The sequence below is a fragment of the Pieris rapae genome, chromosome 11, assembly GCF_905147795.1.
Source record: "Pieris rapae chromosome 11, ilPieRapa1.1, whole genome shotgun sequence".
Taxonomy (NCBI): domain Eukaryota; kingdom Metazoa; phylum Arthropoda; class Insecta; order Lepidoptera; family Pieridae; genus Pieris; species Pieris rapae.
In genome coordinates this window covers 6,192,611-6,212,809 of record NC_059519.1, presented here as the reverse complement: position 1 = coordinate 6,212,809, position 20,199 = coordinate 6,192,611, and the positions used below count along the sequence as shown (strand labels likewise).

The window sequence follows — 20,199 nt, the reverse complement described above, 5'->3', positions numbered from 1 at the left end:
GTCAAAATCGACTAACGACATCAAAGGGACTTCTCCTATTCTGTCATAAAAACTGAGAGTGATAACAGGCGATGACGTTGTTATTAAGTACCTAATACGAGTAGAATTTAACAGGGACCTTTGATTTTGGTCAATTATACCTAACCGTTATGTTGTTTTAAACGATGTAGTCATGAACGGTTTTCATTGTATATATAAAAGTGCTTAATAATTGGCTAAGTCTATCAATAACTAGACTAGATTTTAAAGTCTGTAAACGTGGTATAACAACAACAATTTTATTGATCAGTAAAGTGCACCCTGGTAAAGCTGTCTTGGACATAAAATGCATTTTGAAAAAGGTTTTCCGTCAACAATGGCCAAGGATTTTAACCCTGCATTTCCCTCCAAGATTTAGTAGGAAATACGAGGTTTTCTTTGTATTTCGTCTCAGAATGCAATATAATTGGCTGTTCCCTCTTTGGCTTCGCGGTCAACAATGAATTTCAACCACCATTATACAAATCAAAGAAAATGTTTAGAGACGCCAGTATATATTTAATATAATATGGTAATATATGTAGCTTTTTAGAAAAAATAATACAATATGACTTTACAAAACAAGACATTTACCAAAATTATAAGACCATTTCGATCTTATAATTTTTTTTACGAAACTAATAAAATAATATATATATATTGCCCCTAAGTTTTAAGATTTTCAAGTTTTATATAAAAACTAATTATCCCAAAATAACGTTATTATTAAAATCACTTTGGTGATCGTGAATAAAAAAGTATATATCATATGACATTCGTTTCTATATATTTATTCACCTTATCTCTACAACATTCGCAAATAGCTTTTGAATTACGATAAAATACAGCTAAAGTGCAATACAGAATGCACCCGTATGGGATATCTTCAATGGATTCAAAGCGACCGGAAACTGACTATCTCGTTAGTGGTACAATCGAGGCAGTGACTCACCTAAGTGTGGTCAATTTATTCTACGTTAAATTTTATAAACGAACTGGCTGTTTGGGTTTGGATGGTATCAAAAAACATTTGAATAAACCGATTGATTCTCCTCTCAAAGATGCTTTCATAATACTACTAATACAATAATTCACTATGTTTATTCAAACGCATATAAATTAGTAAGTACTCAGTATATAACAATTGTAAAGTACAACAGAAGACGAGAGACAATATTTTTAATAGTTACACAACACAAAAAAGAAAACTAGATAAAAGATAACAAAAAACAACATCTTATAATAAATACAAGTAATTTAACAAATAAGACATTAATCTATGATTTATTTTCAGTCATAAAGCACGCCAAATTTCTCTTAATGACAGGTTAAACTTAAAACAAAACGTATTATTATATTATACAAATAATATAGATATTTTTTTTATTTAATTAGAACTATAGAACAAGATACGCACTATATACATATGATATTTTGTGTCGTATTTAAAATATATTTTTAACAATTTATATAAATTGAGTTTTATTTGTTTTCTTCAATTGTTTAAAAAAGTAGACTTAATAAGTGTATAAGATTGAAATATTCACATCGTTGAGTTAGATGTTATGTACGTTCTCATGACTGTATAGTACCGTAGTAGGCCATAGAATGCTCAATTGATTGATGAAACACATCTATTATAGCATTAGCGTACCCGCAGACTACACACTTTTTATCGGCCGATAGTTTAGTCGAGTTGGCCTGTTCGTGCGCACACTGTACCAACAAAACAGTTCGGTTGGTCGCGAGTGCGCAGACTAGGCAACAAATGGTTTGGCCGATTGATTAATTTACTAGAGTTGGTGAAGAGACCAGTCGAAAAAAATATTATAATTGCCTTATACTTGACACAAATGAGAAAAAAAATGAAGAAGCGGAATCGAGAGTATTAGGTACATCCCATCAACAATAACAGATTATTTTAAGGGAAGTTTTACACAATTCATTCTAAATTACTAGACTTCCCGGAAAAGTTTTTCTCCTTTTATCGAATGAGCATAACCAGTTTCAATGAATTCGTTAAATTAATTGGACCTTCAATATCAAAGCAGTCGAGTCGGCCGATGAAACAATCGGCAAGTATGCGGGCGGGGAAGAGCGTCATACTGATCAAGCGGTCGGGCGATGTTTAGGCGATAGTTCGCCGATGGTTTAGTTTGAAGGCAGTCGTGAAGCCCATCAAACTTTTTTATTGGCCGATACTGAATCACTGTAATGTGCGCAACTGCATACATATTCATACTGATTAAGAAGCCGACCAAACTATCGGCCGATAAAAAGTCTGTAGTCTGCGGGGACTCTTATAGTCTATACCATAAAATAGTAAAAAGTATAGTTTTTCACAATATTAAAATAATTCAATTTAAATAAAAATTCGGAATTCCTATTTAAAAATATTTTTAACATTCTTATGAAAAACTGAACTAGGAATGCAGATAAAATTACGTTATCAATATTCCAATAGGCAAGTTTTATTCTGCGAAACTAAATGAATATATTTCCAACGAAATTGATCCTGAATATCTGGGATGTCTGCATTTTATATATAAAACATATACAGTCATTTAATTACTTTTACGTCAGTAGGTATGATCATATTTTATTACATTTATTTTTTACCCTTCCGCTATTATAACGCTATATTATATCTAAGGATAGGATTTATATTATGTTTGCATTTGTTGTCTTAGAAAGGCACAAAGCTCCTTTTTGCTTATTAATGTTTGATAAAAAAATTAAATATAATGTTGTTATTTAAATAATTTTAGACCTAAGATCTACAAATATACAAGCATAATTTCTTAAATCCGTTGCGATCACGATTAGTTTAGAAAAAAACTGCTTGTGAAATTTTAATTTTGGATCCACAAATATCTACGTCAGATTTTTTTAATACGAGTTTGGCGCGTAGAAACATATTTGCAATTCATATTTCTCGACCAATATGTGCCAATCTAATGATCCACAGTAAAGGACTTCTCCATGTGATAACGAATTTTTAACGATAACCAAAATATCTACTTAACAATGTATTTGTCGATGTATATATTCTCTATTATAGACGAAGCCATTATTAAAGCGGAGCATAACGTAAGGATAGCGCAGCACAATCGGAGTACAATAGGCATTATTTAGGTCGGAATGTTCTGGAGTTGTTAATACTTTAATTAAAACGGTTTACGATATAGTTACAGCCTATACAGGCTTTAGGATTTTAATATAATATAAGTGTAATATAAGTGTGGTATAAAAAAGTGTGGCGCAACAGCCCCTTTTGGTCTGGCCTGTGTTTTCTGTGTCTGTTTCGCAATCATTTGTTTTTTCCAATAGGCCGTTGCATGACACATGCCGACCAGTTATGGAGTCTATGGTCTTTTTCAACGTACGAGCGAGTTTTAAACGCACACAGTCCTTATATATATGAGGTATGTTGAAACGACCAGGTCAACACTGCTACATGCTATGCAAAGGGAATATTTTAATATTCTATATTGCTCCTAAAATTTTTATGCGGTTGGATTGAATGAAAAGGTCTGAATAGCAAAGGTCCGGTACCGAGTAAATTTCATACATATCTATTGTGATTTGTCATTCGGATATACATATGAACACAGAATATATTTTAAAAATAATATTAAAAATATATCGAATAGAACTTTTTTAAGGCTTACTTTTATAATTCTTATAGTACTTTTGTTTAAAGTTCTGATAGAGTTCAGGGATGGAAATTCTAGTAATTTAAATTAACAATAACACAACTGACAAATAATTTAAAATTATTTAGGTCGGATTTTATAGAGCACATAAGCACATTGTTTGTAACAGTAAAATTAAAATCAGTCGCGCTACAACTTTTTTAGGTTAATCTAATAGGTAAGTAGGTGATCAGCCTCCTATGCTTGATACACGGACGGTTTCCTCACGATATGAGAAATATCATAAGAAGAAAGTCCATTGACCTACGATCTCAAGGTTGAGAGTCGCACGCTCCAACACTGCTCATTAACACTACTACAAACAATACACCGTTATTCATAATATTGTATAGTTTAGAGCAATATGGCTTCAGAGGACTCTCATTCGAGATTTCGAACCCTGCCTGTGAAAGCAACCATCCGGCCTGCCTGAGATCTAAAACGTCATCAGCGTATGTCAGGTACGCTGATGATAACTTGCCTATTAAGGCCATAAGACGCCGAGACTTGAAAATTTGTAACGTTACTGTTTACTGGTTTTTATTAAGTTCGTGCAAACGAAAGCTTCAAAGAATTATGACTATTATTAGGTTTCAAGATCTGCTCTATATACCAAAAATTCTGAAGAAGTGATTTTATTTTATTGTGTGTTTGTCTCATATTGTATATGTTTTTAATTGTATTTTTTTTAATTCCTATTTTTTGCAAAACTTATGTTTACATATTTTCTATCTATCTTATCTTTCTTATTATACAAAATAGTATAGATATAAAATTGTTAAGTAAAATTAATTAAGCAATACAGTTAAGATGTGAAAAGGAAGAGAGTGGCTGGCCACAACACAGGGAATCCTAGTGTGGGGGCCAGTGCACTCTACTTTATAGAAACATTCATGTATATTGTGTCTAATAAAGTTCTTTATTTCTTTCTTTCTTTCTTTCTATATATTGTCGTAAATTTTAGATAAAAGATTTTATAAAATTATCAGTAGATTTCGTAATATGTATGATGTTGTAGACTTAATATATAAATAAAGACTTTATTTCCTCAAAAATGGCAAAAATGCCACCTACATGAGAATAATATTTCAGGTAAACATAACATTGTAGTCGTTCTCAAATTATCACAAATCGTATATGCAACAAACCTAAAAGTAAGGGTAACTAAAGATACACGAATAAAAACTAATTATAAGAAAATTAAATTAAAAGTAATTTTGTTTGATATATTCACCCATTTTGTATATTTGTGCGTAGTTTATTATACCTACAGCTGTGCGCCTTTTTAAGTAAACATTTCCGTAGTTCGTACGTATTTTAGGTAGATTATTACGATTTTTCTTCGATTACTTGAAAAACAGTATTTGTATCATAGGTTGCATCGCCTCTAGATATTCCTTTAATAGCTTAAACTGTGGGCTGTGTCGAAACGCATAACGATTTGCATAATATGTGTTTCCAAGTCAAATCCTAAATACTAGAATCATTAGTATGGAAATGAATAGTGGATACAAAAACTATTATATGTCATTTCTAGCACGAAATATAAATTGTTGTTAATTAACAAGTACAGTAATTCAAACAAAATCATATACCTAAATTCATTTCTGGATTTCTCCTCCATATTTAATGACTAAAGAGAACTGAATATAAATGGCTATAAAAATTTCGTAGGCTAACATAGAAAACATTTTTTTGATAGAATTTGATTTGATTATTCATGTGCCTTCGAAAGTGATTCAATGAATAAGATGAGCGGTCATACAATTTTTCGATACCATTTTTATTTACCCTCAAAATAGGCTGCGGCGATGCCGTACAGCGAGCATGGTCTTGAGGTCTTAAACCAAGGAAAGTCGCTGGGGGTAAATCTGGAAAATACGGTGGATAGTATTGTCTTTTATTTACATAACTTTTACACATTTAAAGAAAAACACTTTTTTAACGGATTATAGTTATGTATTTGTATTTAAACTTATAATTATTTGTACATAATTTTAAATTTAAACCGACGTTTCGCGTGCTTTACAGCACGCAACGAACAACGCAACGCAACGTCGGTTTAAATTTAAAATTATGTACAAATAATTATAAGTTTAAATACAAATACATAACTATAATCCGTTAAAAAAGTGTTTTTCTTTAAATACGGTGGATTTATTGGAGTTATATTTCATGGGATTATTATTTTTTTCATCAAATAATGCTTCTAAGTTTTGTTTCGATATTTAAAATCCTTAAAATGTTTATTTAAATTAGCCAACAGTTTATTATGAAGATATCATTAGATATTATGCGTTAAATATCCACTTAAGTACATAGTAAGATGATAATGGAATTATTAGACGAGCGGTATTGGGCCTGAACTAAAGGGATCTTTTCGGCAACTATTGGTTAATTACACAATAGTTTCCAATTAAGGTAATCATTCGCTTCGCTTGACTACGTATTTAATTTACATCTATTTAATTAAACGTCAGATATCAAGTTTACCCTTATTCGGAAATCCTTCGAAATATTAGTTATCTATACTAATATTATAAAGAGGAAAGGTTTGATTTTTTGTTTGTTTGTTTGTATGAATTGAATAGGCTCCGAAACTACTTGGCAGATTTGAAAAATTCTTTCACTGTTGGAAAGCTACATCATTCCTGAGTGACATAGGCTATATTTCATTTTCAAAAAAATAGGCATCCTTACTAAAATTACGATAACATTAACATTTGTTTATTATTTGATACAATTCTAACAGATGGCGCTGAGTTAAAGGTAGTAGTTTGGCAAGACGACGTTTGCCAGGTCAGCTAGTGTAAAATAAAGATATAAATATATATATTTAGATGTTAAGTATCTTTTTTTTTCATAAGGTGAAAATGCGCATACGCAGGCCCGCGCCAAAGTAGTCGATCTTAACGCGGGGACTGTGAGGCTGTGTCTTCACTCAAATCCCTCTGCTATTGAGAGAGGCTGCAAGACCCCACCCACTAAAAACACCTCAGCCCTTCACACGTCCATGAGATGGGCCCTTGGGGTTCGCCAGGCATTCCAGCCACGGGGGCCTTCTCTTGTACTAAAGTTTAACAAACGCTCGTACGGTGAAGGAAAACATCGTGAGACCTGAGACTGTTTCAGGAACAGAAGGCCTACTACGATCACCTACTTGCCTAAAGAATCAAATGATCAGGCATCATATACAAAACGATTTGTGCCCAGACCCAGACGTAAAAGGTTGTGGTGCACGTGAAACAAATATACCAATATGGCACTGGTACTTATTCTCATGTAATCAATCGTGAATATTCAATACTATTATAAAATAAAATAAATAAATAAATAAAAATATTGTCTTACAACGATTACAGTTTAGTCTGTCGCTATTTATTCTATCAAGGGCCTCAGGTCTAAGTCATAGAGGTCGTTGGTCCTTCGGGTCCGAGTAGGGAAAAATTGTTGTGGTTGTGAGATAAAGGTATCCATACTTTAAATTAGGGTGTATAGGTAAAGAATTTCCGGAACTTATATAATATACAACTTAATGATCGCTTAATGATTTTTATTACTGTTTACATTTAAATTGTCTCTGAATCGTCTTTATTTCCTTTGGTTTTTTGCTAATGCTGGCCAGTAACAAAAATAATAAATAAACATTTTAAATCAATTATTTTATCGTTCGGGATTCAAAATTCTATGTCGTGTTAATATCAGATAAATTAATGACATATTAAAAAGTTACGTATAAGCCTTAAAACTCAAATATACATCTCAAGAAACCCGGGAACATAAAGTATACTTTTGCGACTTCAGTAAGGCCTATTGCTAGCGAACGGTCGCAGTATCGATTTTGCCAACCAGTTTGTGGCACGATTCGAAATTCAGAGCACTCTGGTCTTTAAAACTACACTTACGTAATTTGAAGTCCTATATTTTACTGCGGTAAAGAACAGAGAGCGAATATGCTTGTTCGGTTTCGATAGTATAATTTTAACTTTACTTTTGGTATCTATATATATCTATCTACACAATACATAATGTATATTATAGACAAAAAATAATATTCACCGTTTAACGTGTGTCTTAAAAATAAGATAAAGTATTTCAAACATTTGAATTTGTTTTATTAAACTTGCAAACAGCAATATCGCTTTCGGAGTACAAACATATTACCTTCAAAGACGTTATCTGTGCACTACGTCTATAACCACAATATATGGCACTTTTGCACCAGTTATATTAGAGAACGCCTTTCGTCTTTTTTAAGGAGAATATTTGAAATTGGAATTCCCAGAGGCGAGGAATATTAATGTAGGAGTTACAACTAGGTCGACAAAAGCTTACTGCAAGTAATAGAACACAGTTTATGCACCAATGGCCCTTTTATGTCTACTGTCTATTTAATCTGTGCTTTATAGGGTTGTTAATTTAAACGTTATATTTTATCGCTACAAAGGACAGTGAGGTGTATTGAGGTTCTTGTTTGTCTCGTTTAAATTTTACTAAGAATCCAGACCTCCTTTGTTTTTGTGTATTGCGAAGCATAGTTTTGTATTATTTATATCTAAATAGCGTTCAAGAGTTTCGCATAGATATTAATTTTATTAAACGTATGCCTATTTTATAAAACTGAAGTACATTTGGTCTATTTTCAATGTTTCCGCAGTGTACATAGCGTATCGCATAGGGATATTTATGGGACTTTTTCACAACTTTGTATAAATTGTTTTTTAATTATTCTATAGTCTATGTTAACCAGAATCCTAATTGTGAAAGAATTTATAAATCGGTTATGTTTTGGTGCCTATTATAAAGGAAATTAAAATATAAACTTGTATTACAATACTTATTTTACTAATAGTTTATTTAGATAATTCAGCTATAGTACTAATAACTCAAATACATATCACACACTATGTATAATGCTAGGTCTCATTACTCACATGTACTGTCTTGCTGTGATCTATTATTATTATTACACAAAGATGTGCGTGCGTACAAAGTACAGATGTCAGAAGTGAAACTTCTTTGTAAATATATTATTACTAAGGTGAAAGCCCCAATATTACAATATACAAATATACAATCATGTACCAGTATATGATCACTCCATGTATTTGTATGTATATTCACATTGTTTACACATTGCATACGTACGAATGATAACATAAATCATAAAAAATCTGCGTTTACTACACAAGACGTTTTGCGACAGAATTGCCGTCTATAGTTCTAATATAATATAACTACTAAACGAATACATCAACCAATAACGTGTATTTTTTCTCTATCTCCCTTTCTCAGTCTCTCTCAATCGGTCTCGATCGCTCTCTCCCTTTTCTTTGATAAAAACACTGCACATCTTCGTGACGTCATCTTTCATCCGTTGTTAATTAAAAATGTTACCCTCATGCGCCTAAAGAAGTTTCACTTCAAAATATAATAATTTTATAATTGCAAACTATTCCAAGTTCCAGTTATAATATTTTTTTTTGTATGATAAAACTTAAACTAGAAAGGTTTAAAGGTAATTTGAAGGGGTATCTCCAGAAACTAATATATTATTTAGGTCGAACTCACCATAAATCTTCACGACTCAATAGCTCGATACAAGCTCGTTTCCTGAAAAGAAATAGGTTTTTATACTTATGTTACTATTGCTTTACTAATGGTTTCTGATATATACTTAAAAAATACAGTAGATACGTAAAAAAAGGAAAGTTTGTTGTAATTAAAACTAAGCTGTATATTCTCTTATAAAATAATTAAACTAATATAGATACTAACACTGGATTTCATAGTTAGATATAATTATGTCTTGACTAAATATTTAAAGCTCTAAAACGTATGAGTACAGAATTTTTGCGTAAAAAATGTCAACTGTCACACTTGTGGTGGTCTTAAAACCAACGAGGCGAGAGCTTATGTCATTCCCATACAATTACTTCAGAACAAGAGCTTTTGTATTACAGGAAAATTCGCGTGAAGTACGTCTTGAAAAGATCTCTAGCAAACGTGTAAGGAAACTACATATAATAGAATAATTGTAATTTGTAATAAAATATTACAAAACTACTGCACGCTTGGTAGAGACGCTAAATCTATTATTAGATAGCAACCCTACATTCTTAGTACATTTTGATTAATATTGGCCGTCAGACGCCATAATCTGGATTAGCGCCAATTAAGTAGATCGAAGTTCAGAAGCAATCGTAAAATAACAGCGGGATATGCCCTCGTTCGTTAATGGATATATCATTGAGGAACACGACTCTATCATATAGAGTTTGCACTGAACCAAGACTAGATTTCTGAGAAAACAGAAAAACAATTGTCGATAGACTACATGTTAATAAATTATTTACCAAATATTAACAAAAGAGATGTCAAGTCAGGTCAGTCTGTCAAGGTTTGGTCAAGTGGGGCGTGAAATGGCAGAAAAGTCTGGAGAAGGAAGGTCTTTGTACGGATTAGCAAACGGAAGATTTTTTTTATATACTGTGTGTAAGAAAAATTATTAATTTATATAATTCCACTTCATAGTCGCAAACTAGGAATTCCATAGTAGGTACCAATATTCAGGATCATTATGGTAATCCTTTTAGAATTAACTGGACTCATTAGAATGCAGATCAATGTCTCTACTGTGTTTTCTTGTGAAGTTACAAATTTACTAAAATCTCTGTCAACAGATTTAAAAGGAAACTGTGTTATGGGTTATCCATAACGCATTTTATTTGTTTTACACAAAGTGGTTCATAAGTTCGGCTTTCTAAATTTAGAAACATTATACTTAGAGACATCAACTACTAGAGTATTATTTTGGGACATAATTGCATTAAAAACAATAAACAGAGCGCAATGTAAACGAATTAATTACAATTAAAGCTTTTTAGGGAATTATCAAAGTTAGTCGACATCACAGGAGAACGAAGAGCTGGCAGCTACCTCGCACAAAGAATTAGTCTAGCTATTCAAAGGGGGAACGCTGCTAGTGTCTTCGGAACCTTGCCTAAAGGGACTCCTTTTAATAATATTTTTTAATAATTAAATTTTAAGGTTAGTTATTTGTATTATGTTATTTCTGTATTAAATATGAATTTAATTAAAACATATATATTTGAAAAAAAAAAGTATAAAAATGTTAAAAAAAAAATACAATTTATGTGAAACGAAAAGACGGCACTAATTACGTGTCTATCATTGGACTAGAAATGCTACACTATCAAAACAATTGAAACGAATATTACATACAGAGGAAAAATAAACAAGTGATGGTGTTCCTTGATAGATGCTGATTCATTTGTTTTTTATATATAACATTGTTAGATAATAGTTTTTTCTTGAACGACCCTAGAATTCGATTGTAAATACTTTAAAAGGGAGCTTGTTCCAAATGGCGGTGGTACGTGGCAAAAAGTGTCCTCCGAAACGCTCAGTTTTGGAACGACGGATGTCCAGGTGATACCTGGAACATATAATAATTCCAACTAGTAAGAACTTTATCAATAGACTTTTATGATTAATATGCGCTTTTCTAAAGATACACAATACACATTGTTTAAAGTTATAAAATATTAAGGTCTATCCGCCGAATCAAATTAAAGTAAAACCTAGAAACAAAAGCAATTCATCAAAACATCGTGGTTTTAATATTTATGTATCAGAGTCGCCGGCTGCACTTTATTAGTTTAATTTTGAAGTTAGATATCCGCGTTGTTGATCAATTGGAAAATACAACAGACGGGAAATGTCTACAACTCGTAATAATTTATTCGTTCCTTTTTTAATACGATATTAAAATTATATAGAAAATAATATTATATAACTATTAACTATTAAGCAATTATTTTATAGCTATGAACAAGATAAGTACTATGTTTCAACAGTAGACGAAATTTGTTATCCCTTTGACAGGGCTAAATATATTGCTGTATAAAAGAGGTAGTTTTATAGTACATCGTCGTAGTTTGCGGGTTTAATACAAGTTGGTCTCTTCACCATGTTTTCCTTCGCCATATGATTCTAGTTCTAATTGATTATATCGAATAAAAAATCCATTGGTTGAAGTTGAAATCCACGAAATTCAAGCTTACCTCTAAAACTACTATAATATGGTATATAAAGATCAATTAATTATTAAAAAACGCACGATTTGCCAGATACTAACCAGGTATGCAAATGTCAAATAAATAGGGTCCGTCAAAAAAAGAGCGTACCGATTCTTAAAAGGCCGGCAGCACGCTTGCGAGCCTTCTGGATGTGCGAGTGTCCATGGGCGGCGGTGTCACTTAACATCAGGTGAGCCTGCTGCCCATCTGCCTCCTGTAACATAAAAAAGGAGTCCTTTAAAGCGTGGTTCCGAAGATGCTGGCAGCGTTTCCCCTTTGAACAGCTAGCCTTAATCTTTGTCCGAGGTAGCTGCCAGCCCTTCTATCTCCTGTGATGTCGACTAACCTTTTTGCTATTTCCTATAAAATTGGTCATCAATATCCTAATACCATATTATTATATCCCTTACAAAACAAGTTTAAGAAAAATATTAAATCAAGACGTTCTTCAAACTGTCCGAAGTGATCTCGCCATAACATCTCAGATTACTAAGTAAGGAAGTTAGTCTAAATATCTCATTTCAAAACGGTTCTAAGACAAAGTTTCAAGAAGCAATCTTCATAATATATTTTCATTTTACAGTATTCTATCATGTTGTCTCAGTTTAATCAAATTCTGTTTTTGCAGTGGTATTGCTATCTGAGAAAATAGCTTCTGAATTCAATCATAGCAAAATTGCTAGCATTTGTTTATAATATACTTCAATGTTTGAAGTTCCTTAACACTAATATTGTAAAGGACGTCTTGAGTGATTTTCCTTACAGTTTCTCAGACTATCTACATAAGAGAGATAAAATAAAATACACATATTTTAAATATCGCTTGTCAAAGTATAAAATTTTCTCCGGGGAACAAAATTATGCTCGTTAAATTATTACGTATCATTTCACAGTTATGGAAGCGAATAATATTGATGTGCGGTTTTTATAAGAATTATTGTAAACTAGCCTGGCCCACGGCTTTTGTTTTATATTAAATTGTATATAAGCCATTTTACCTTGAAAAAGAATTAGTCTAGCTATTCAGAGCTATAAAATAATTGCTTTATAGTTCTTAGTTATATAATAATATAATTGTCTATATAATTTTAATACCGTAATAAAAAAGGCACGAATATATTATTACGAATTGTGGACATTTCCCGTCTGTTGTATTTTCTCTGATTATAACAGTGACACAGAAAATCCTAACTCGTATACCATAAAAAATCATTTACCTGAGTTGTTTATATATAGCTTATGAGACAGATAACGTGGCTGTCTAATAGTATTTTTTTAAAATAAAATAAAGATTTTTTATAATAGGATAAGTTTCTTAATTTACCTCTTATCTAACCTAATATTATTAAAAAAGATTTGTGTGTAAGTATGTTAGCAACGAATTGGCTCAGAAAGTACTGGAACTATTTAAAAAAAATCATCATTTAAATGCTATATCATCACTGATTACTATTTTTAAACAAGGTATCCTTCTAAAACTACAATAATGTTACCATGCTCTGCAAAAGCTATTTATAATAGACCAAAATAATGTTCCACAATATTAAGGAAAATAATATCAAACAAATATTAGGAAAAAGTCCACCCGTGTGGAGCCTGGACGTGCCGCTAGTAATATTAAATAGACAACGTTTATTGCAAAATTTTGAGACAGGTCTGCGGTACTAGAAGTGGGAGGGGTCAGTCAATACAGGGAAAATTTATTGGCTAACTTGAACATCCTTGGAATTGGAGTTAGAAGCTAGGACGATCTTACGAAAGGGTTCTTAAGCTTAAGGTTAAATTGGAAAACGAGAAGAAAATCAAGGAATTCAAAAGTTTCTGTTTGAGCGTAAAAGGGGTCCAACAAGCTGTCTGAAAATTTTCTATTACCTACCTAGTATATGGATAAAAAATTTATAATCATCAATCCTTTTCAGATAAGTTCCGAAACGATTAGACTCATATGTTTAAAATTTATCACACATCTAATTTATTACATGTAAAAGGCAGATCAAATAAGATCCCTATATAGTAACTATTATTCTCAAAGCGAACCCTTTAATGAACTCAATTCCTACTAATGAACGCTTTAGTCACTAACAGCATTAGTTTACGACTTAAGCTATTCTTGCTATTTCTTGACACTGATGAAGTGCGACTTTCTTTATTTTATTATTTAATAATAAAAATACTCCTGCCCTAACAGGTGACTCTAAATTGACAAGAGTGAACAATAAGTAAATAAAATTTACCAAAACAAACATATGAAATTAATTAGGAAAAAGAAAATTACATAATTCAAGAAATTACTAACTACTATAGGCACTAACAACTGATAGAACTTTTGCCAGTTCACTCATGTAACCATATGAAATACAAAATACATATATTTCGTTAGCTAAATTAATACACCGAATCATAATATGTTGTCATCGTTTCTTGTTCCGATACAGTTGCTATCCTTCTGGTTTTCTTTCCTTACAGATTCTGTATGTTGATAGACAGTTCCTCTAACCTAATGTAAAACTCGAGCAGCATTACCATTGGTGTGTCCATGGGCGGCGGTATCACTTAACATCAGGTGAGCCTCCTGCCCGTTTGCCCCCTGTTCTATAAAAAAAACACCATTACACCACTGGCCAAAGTGGCCTAAGGCCGAGATGTTAAATATATACTTTAGCAGCTGGAATAACTTCTATATGTTCAGAGTACGATTTCATCGTAGTGATTATTGTGAGTGATAGTGACATAATACAACAAGTAAATTAATTTATATTATTAAATAGTATGTACAATTACCGTAATAGCTCTATCTATTGCCACTTTGTATTTGAAATGTTTGGCTTGATTTTTGCATTAAATACTAATATACTAATTTCATTTATAAATAATAAGGTACACTTGTTTTTCAGTAGTTCAAATAGTTATTTGTCAACTTGATGTGTACTGACCACAATTTATTGAAACGTCAATTTATATAAATATTAGCAGACTCGGTCAAGCGTTGCTGTGGCTAAGGTTCTTGTTATATTACATAGTTGTAAAGTATTCAAGGGAAACGTAGTAGGAGTAGAACTTATGTGAAACGTTGGTACTTGTGACACAGCGCCATTTATTACAGGTTTAAATTGAGATGTAAGCTACCCTATAATTTAAGTTAGATCAAACTGCATACATACGGACAAACAACGTGACACATGATTGATATATAATCTCAATTAAATTTTCTATTAAAACTGTCATATATTTTATTTTATTTTTAATTTTTTTTGTACTCCTACAGCAAACACAAAATACATATAATATCAAACAAATACACCGAGAACATAGCCACAGATGGAATACATGATATTTTATAACTAAAAAGATTTACAAAAAGGAACAAACAAACAAAGTATTCAATACAATTAACTAACTGATTAAATTTAATTTATTATTAATATTTTTTATTAAAAATGTATTTCTCATATAATTAAGCCGTGGGTTTCAAGTGCACAGATTTAAGTTGTCGCCGAGTAGTACCGGTGAGCCCAAAGCTGGTGCTTTCGTCGAACAAATAAGTATAGCAATATAGCGAGGAAACCCTGCCAGCATTAGAGGTACACTGCTACAGAGACTAAATTAAATTTATTTTTAGTTTTCTCTTAATGCATTTTTAATTATTATTACTATTTCGGTTCAGAATATTTTATATAGAAAATCATATTCATCATATTTATGCGTTATTATATAAATAATATTTATAATGATTTCTTTTAACACAGCTCTTAAATCCGATTGGGAGTTTCTTATAAGTAGTAGAGCAGATTATTTAATCACTAAATTTAAAATGGATACGAATCAATTATAAGAACGAATAATTTATTCAAAATAGGGTAAATATTTAATAACTATTTATATACAGTAAGTGTACATACACTTAGTGTACATACACTAAGTGTATATGTATCTATAATCTTAAATTTATTATTTCAACTAAATATCCAGAGAAAAATAATTAAATTTATGAATAAATTTATGTTACACGTGCAATACCAAGTAAGTTACCTTTAATCTTAATATAAAATGTATCGTAATACTATTTCCCTTAAAGAAGCAAGTAAAGAACTGAAATCTTAGTGTTTAAGGCGCTTTTGCGGACAAAAGTGGGTACTTTTGATGTTATTATCTAGGGAGCTTTTAGCTTTGCGAGATTACTGTAGAACTCTTTGGGTTTCGGTAGTTTTATTGCTGCATGAAAGGCTTTACGAAAATGACGAGCTTAAAGCAAAGATATAAGTATTTTTATTATTAATAATTATCAGCCTACAAACCAGTTATTATTTTGTTGCAACAGTATACTAAATTGTGAAACAATTCATATCAAAGGAATTACTTTGTTCTCGAGTGTCACATTATATTCATAAAATTGTATTAAAATATTTTCTCAATAACACCATTTTGTAATAGCATTGATAACGTCTACACTTATTTTATATTCTATTAATCTTGCATCAGTATAATGCTGACAAAAGTTCAAAAATAGAATTGCTAAATTTACATGTTTTAAAGGAATATACATATTTATATGAAGTGATCCATAAGATTAAAAAATGTGTCTCCAGCATGCCTCCGGAGGAATCTTTAAATCGCACCGTAAACATCTTTTAAGTTCGGTTCAGCAGTACTTAATAGGAATCATGTCCACATTGAGTTGGGTTTACAGACGGATCACTTGTACGCATTGACTTTGGGACTTCTTGTCACAGACTATTCAAATACAGACAGTAAATTAATCAATACTTTATGTAACTTGTAAGAAATTGCAACTCAATTCAATAAAATAAATAGTCTTATATAAACTTTGTTTTGTTGTGAAACATTCATACATTGATTATTTATACAATCCTATTATGAAAATATTCTAGTAAAAGAAGTATATTTAAGTTGGAAAATGGCTTTCTGCAAAAGCCTTTAGGAGTTTAAAGGAATAGTCAGTTATTTTAATTAATATATAATTATTACATTATTTACTTAACTTATTTAAAATACAGCAGCCGACCGACAAAAGGTCATATCCCTGGTAAAGCATAATGTAACTAATACGCGATTAAGAAATTTTTTTTTATACAAAACGTAAACCAAAGATTAACTACTCAAGTATTATCCAAAATAATGCCACCAATTAATCGATTTGACAAAATTATTATAATATTGTTGGCGTGAACCACATCTCAAATTGCGTTTAATATATTGTATTATTATTGTGTGTGTGTGTTTTAAGCTTTATATTAGTGAAACACAATACTATATTGGTTGACCACAAACCACTCACTAACCAATATGACAATCACTTCAATGAAGGTGTCATAAACATTATTACTTCCACGTAAAATAAACATGCAATTCTAGCTATTGCATGACATTTTAATAAAATAACCTTTATATGTAACTTAATATACACTAAGCAAATTTATGTAAAAAACAGTTTATACTTGTATTAATACTCCTTAATGTAATCCATATACGTGTCTAACAAATTTAATATTTTTTAAATCTAAGGTAAAAAAGTGTTCCAAGTTGCAATACTTAGTATTTCATTGATGTATTTTTTATCATTTTATAACACTATGAATCTCTAAAGTGAATGTATTAAATCTTCGCTGCTCTACAACCACAATTTACGCAACATAATGCAAATCCTTAAGAGTTTTCTGTATCTAACCGTGATTATAGTTTCACCAGAAAATGAAGTCAACACCAGCTTTAAGTGTTAACGACCAAAGGCAATTAACAAAAGCGTTTCATGGCGCAGGTATCGTTCTATCCTACAGAGTTGTTACGAAGTTACGTATCCCAATCATTCTAGCCGTCTTAAGGATATATATCAATTAATTGTCTCTATATCACGTCTGCTCTGTACAATATTAACTTCATCCAATTTCAGTACTCGGAAATGCCATTCACATGTCCTAATCCGTAACTTCAGATGCGATTAAGTAGTTTCGCTTTGAATTTATTACTTAGCGTTACTCGAGTTTCCGGCGTCTTGCTAAGTATAAACTAAAGTCATTAATAATCGCTTACTACCTAATATAAGGTTCCAATCGGTAAAACAATGATTGTTTGGGACTCACATTTACAACAACAATAACATTTACAACAATAAAAAAGATCACAGTGGTGACGGTATTGGGAGACTGGTTTCCAAACTTGGTAAGAACCTGTGATATGGATAACCAGGCTTCCATTCCATAGCAAAGTCATAATGAGTAGTAACAAAAAGTACATACATAAAATGGGGTAGACAAACAAATTTAACGTTTTAATGAGGAAAGAAACAAAAAAAAGCAGTCAACTAGTTAGAAGTTAGTAGAAATAAATTTGTATGGTTGTTTGTGTGTGTGATAGTGGGAGAGGCATACGTACTATGCGTGGGTTAGTGAGTGTTACAAGGGTGTGTATGGATATGTGTCAGGCATATGCCTGGGAACATAAGTGACATGAACATGAACATAAACAAACAACGCAAAGCAAAAGTAAAGCATTTGAAGAACCGTGAACTACCTCAGCCTCATTAGAGTGCTTAAAACAAAAATATTTATAAACTTAGATATAACTCTACTCTTTATACTTATCTCATAGAGAAGAAAAAGAATATAGCTTTAGGGATAAAGGATTTTAATAACGAAAACAATCGAATTCAGTCTAGTAGTTTTAAGTCTATTCGTAATACAAACATACAAATGCAAATTTTCTCCCTTTTTATTGTATATAAATCCTATAATATTGTATTTTATAATATCCTAAACTAAAATAAATGTTTAAAAAATCCGTAAGCTAAAAAATAAACAAGAATTTCTCTAAGAAAATACACATACTCAACTGTTTAATTTATTCGTTTGTTAATTGAAAAACAAATATAACTCCGACTCAAACGTGAGACAATGTAATTACACAAAAGGTGACGACATTACAAAAAAATATTTTATAAAAATGTCTGATGGTGTAAGTTACAAGCGATTTTATGGACTACACGTAAAATGCATACAAAAGCAGTGGAGCAGACCAGAACCCATAGAGAGCACAACTGCATGTTGTTCTCTCTACGGGTCCGTAGTTGTATTATCAGAACATAATTAAAAGTATGAAATGTGCCTTATTCTAGGCGGCCGGCATGGGGAAATTACTACTTTGAAAGAAAAGTATTTAAACGTACTATGTGGACCACCCATTGATGTTGATGTGACGAAACAATTTTACTTAGGCTCCTTCAAGAAAAGTTTGTACCAATTCTTAAAAGGCCGACAACGCACTCATGAGCCCTCTGTCATTATGTGCCCATGGACTCGTGATGATAGAACATTATTGAGTCCATGGGCACATAATGACAGAGGGCTCATGAGTGCGAAACACACTCATGTCATGAGTTTGTTTCTCATTAATGTTTGTTCTATAAAATATCTGCCACCTTTTTAGCCTATTTATTGTATTTTAACCTGACACTAGCTATTTAATATGTATGTAGGTCCTATGACTCTGTAATAGGGCCTACATCCCATGAAGATTGTTACTTTAACAACTGCCGCTAAATAAATAAATTGCTCGCTTAAATTCATAACTTAAGGTAGCGGTAAAAAATATTTTCCTTACAGCTCTTAAGCACTTTATTACACCGTTTATCTTTATAACTCCCTAATGTTCTTCTATAACGGCTTCTACCTGATAAACTGAGTAATCTTATATGACTGAATTTAGGACAAAAATCTATTTAACGTGATAATACGAATATCATTTTTATAATAACTTCTACAAGATTTATTGCGGCAGCGAGCCGTTGCTGTTATAGTGATTTGACACCTCAGTGAACTGGTAAGAGATTTAAAGAGCACAAAAAAAAATGTTGTTAATTTATTTGACAACATTATAATATGTAAGATTTGGGAACTCTTTTAAGTAAAAAAATAATTAATATATCAAGGGTTCCCAGCTCTTCAATGACATTATTTATATATTTATTTAAGTACAAATGTCTGAACATAAGTATAATATAATATAATTTAAGTAATTTAATAATGACATTTATGTTTGGAAGCGAATGAGTGAGTGAGTGAGTGAATGAAATATGTAACTACATTTTTGGTCTCAGAAGCATCTCCAACACCACATCATCAAGAGAACGGGGTTTTTTAATAAATAAGAAAGTAATTGTATTATTGTGATAAAGTAACTTTTTACAACTTAGTTTAATTTCTTCTCACAATAAGATAATATGTATTATTATTAACTATGTTAGGAACAACTACCTACCCTTATTATAAATAAATATGTAGTTAGCAACATTAAAAACTATAATATACATTATAAACTATGATTCACGACCAGTTGTCAATATAATAGCCTTCTGTAACTGATACATGCCA

The 20,199-nt window shown here is 31.3% G+C and overlaps 1 protein-coding gene across 2 annotated transcripts in view; it reads right to left on the bottom strand.

Moving 5' to 3' along the window:
- Positions 1–20,199, bottom strand: part of LOC110994151 (octopamine receptor beta-2R) — a 97,887-nt gene that overhangs the window by 48,554 nt on the left and 29,134 nt on the right. For both annotated transcript variants that reach the window (XM_022260661.2, XM_022260662.2), the window contains exon 2: positions 9,285–9,326. The gene's annotated coding sequence lies outside the window, so the exon portion shown is untranslated. The remainder of the gene's footprint in view (positions 1–9,284; positions 9,327–20,199) is intronic.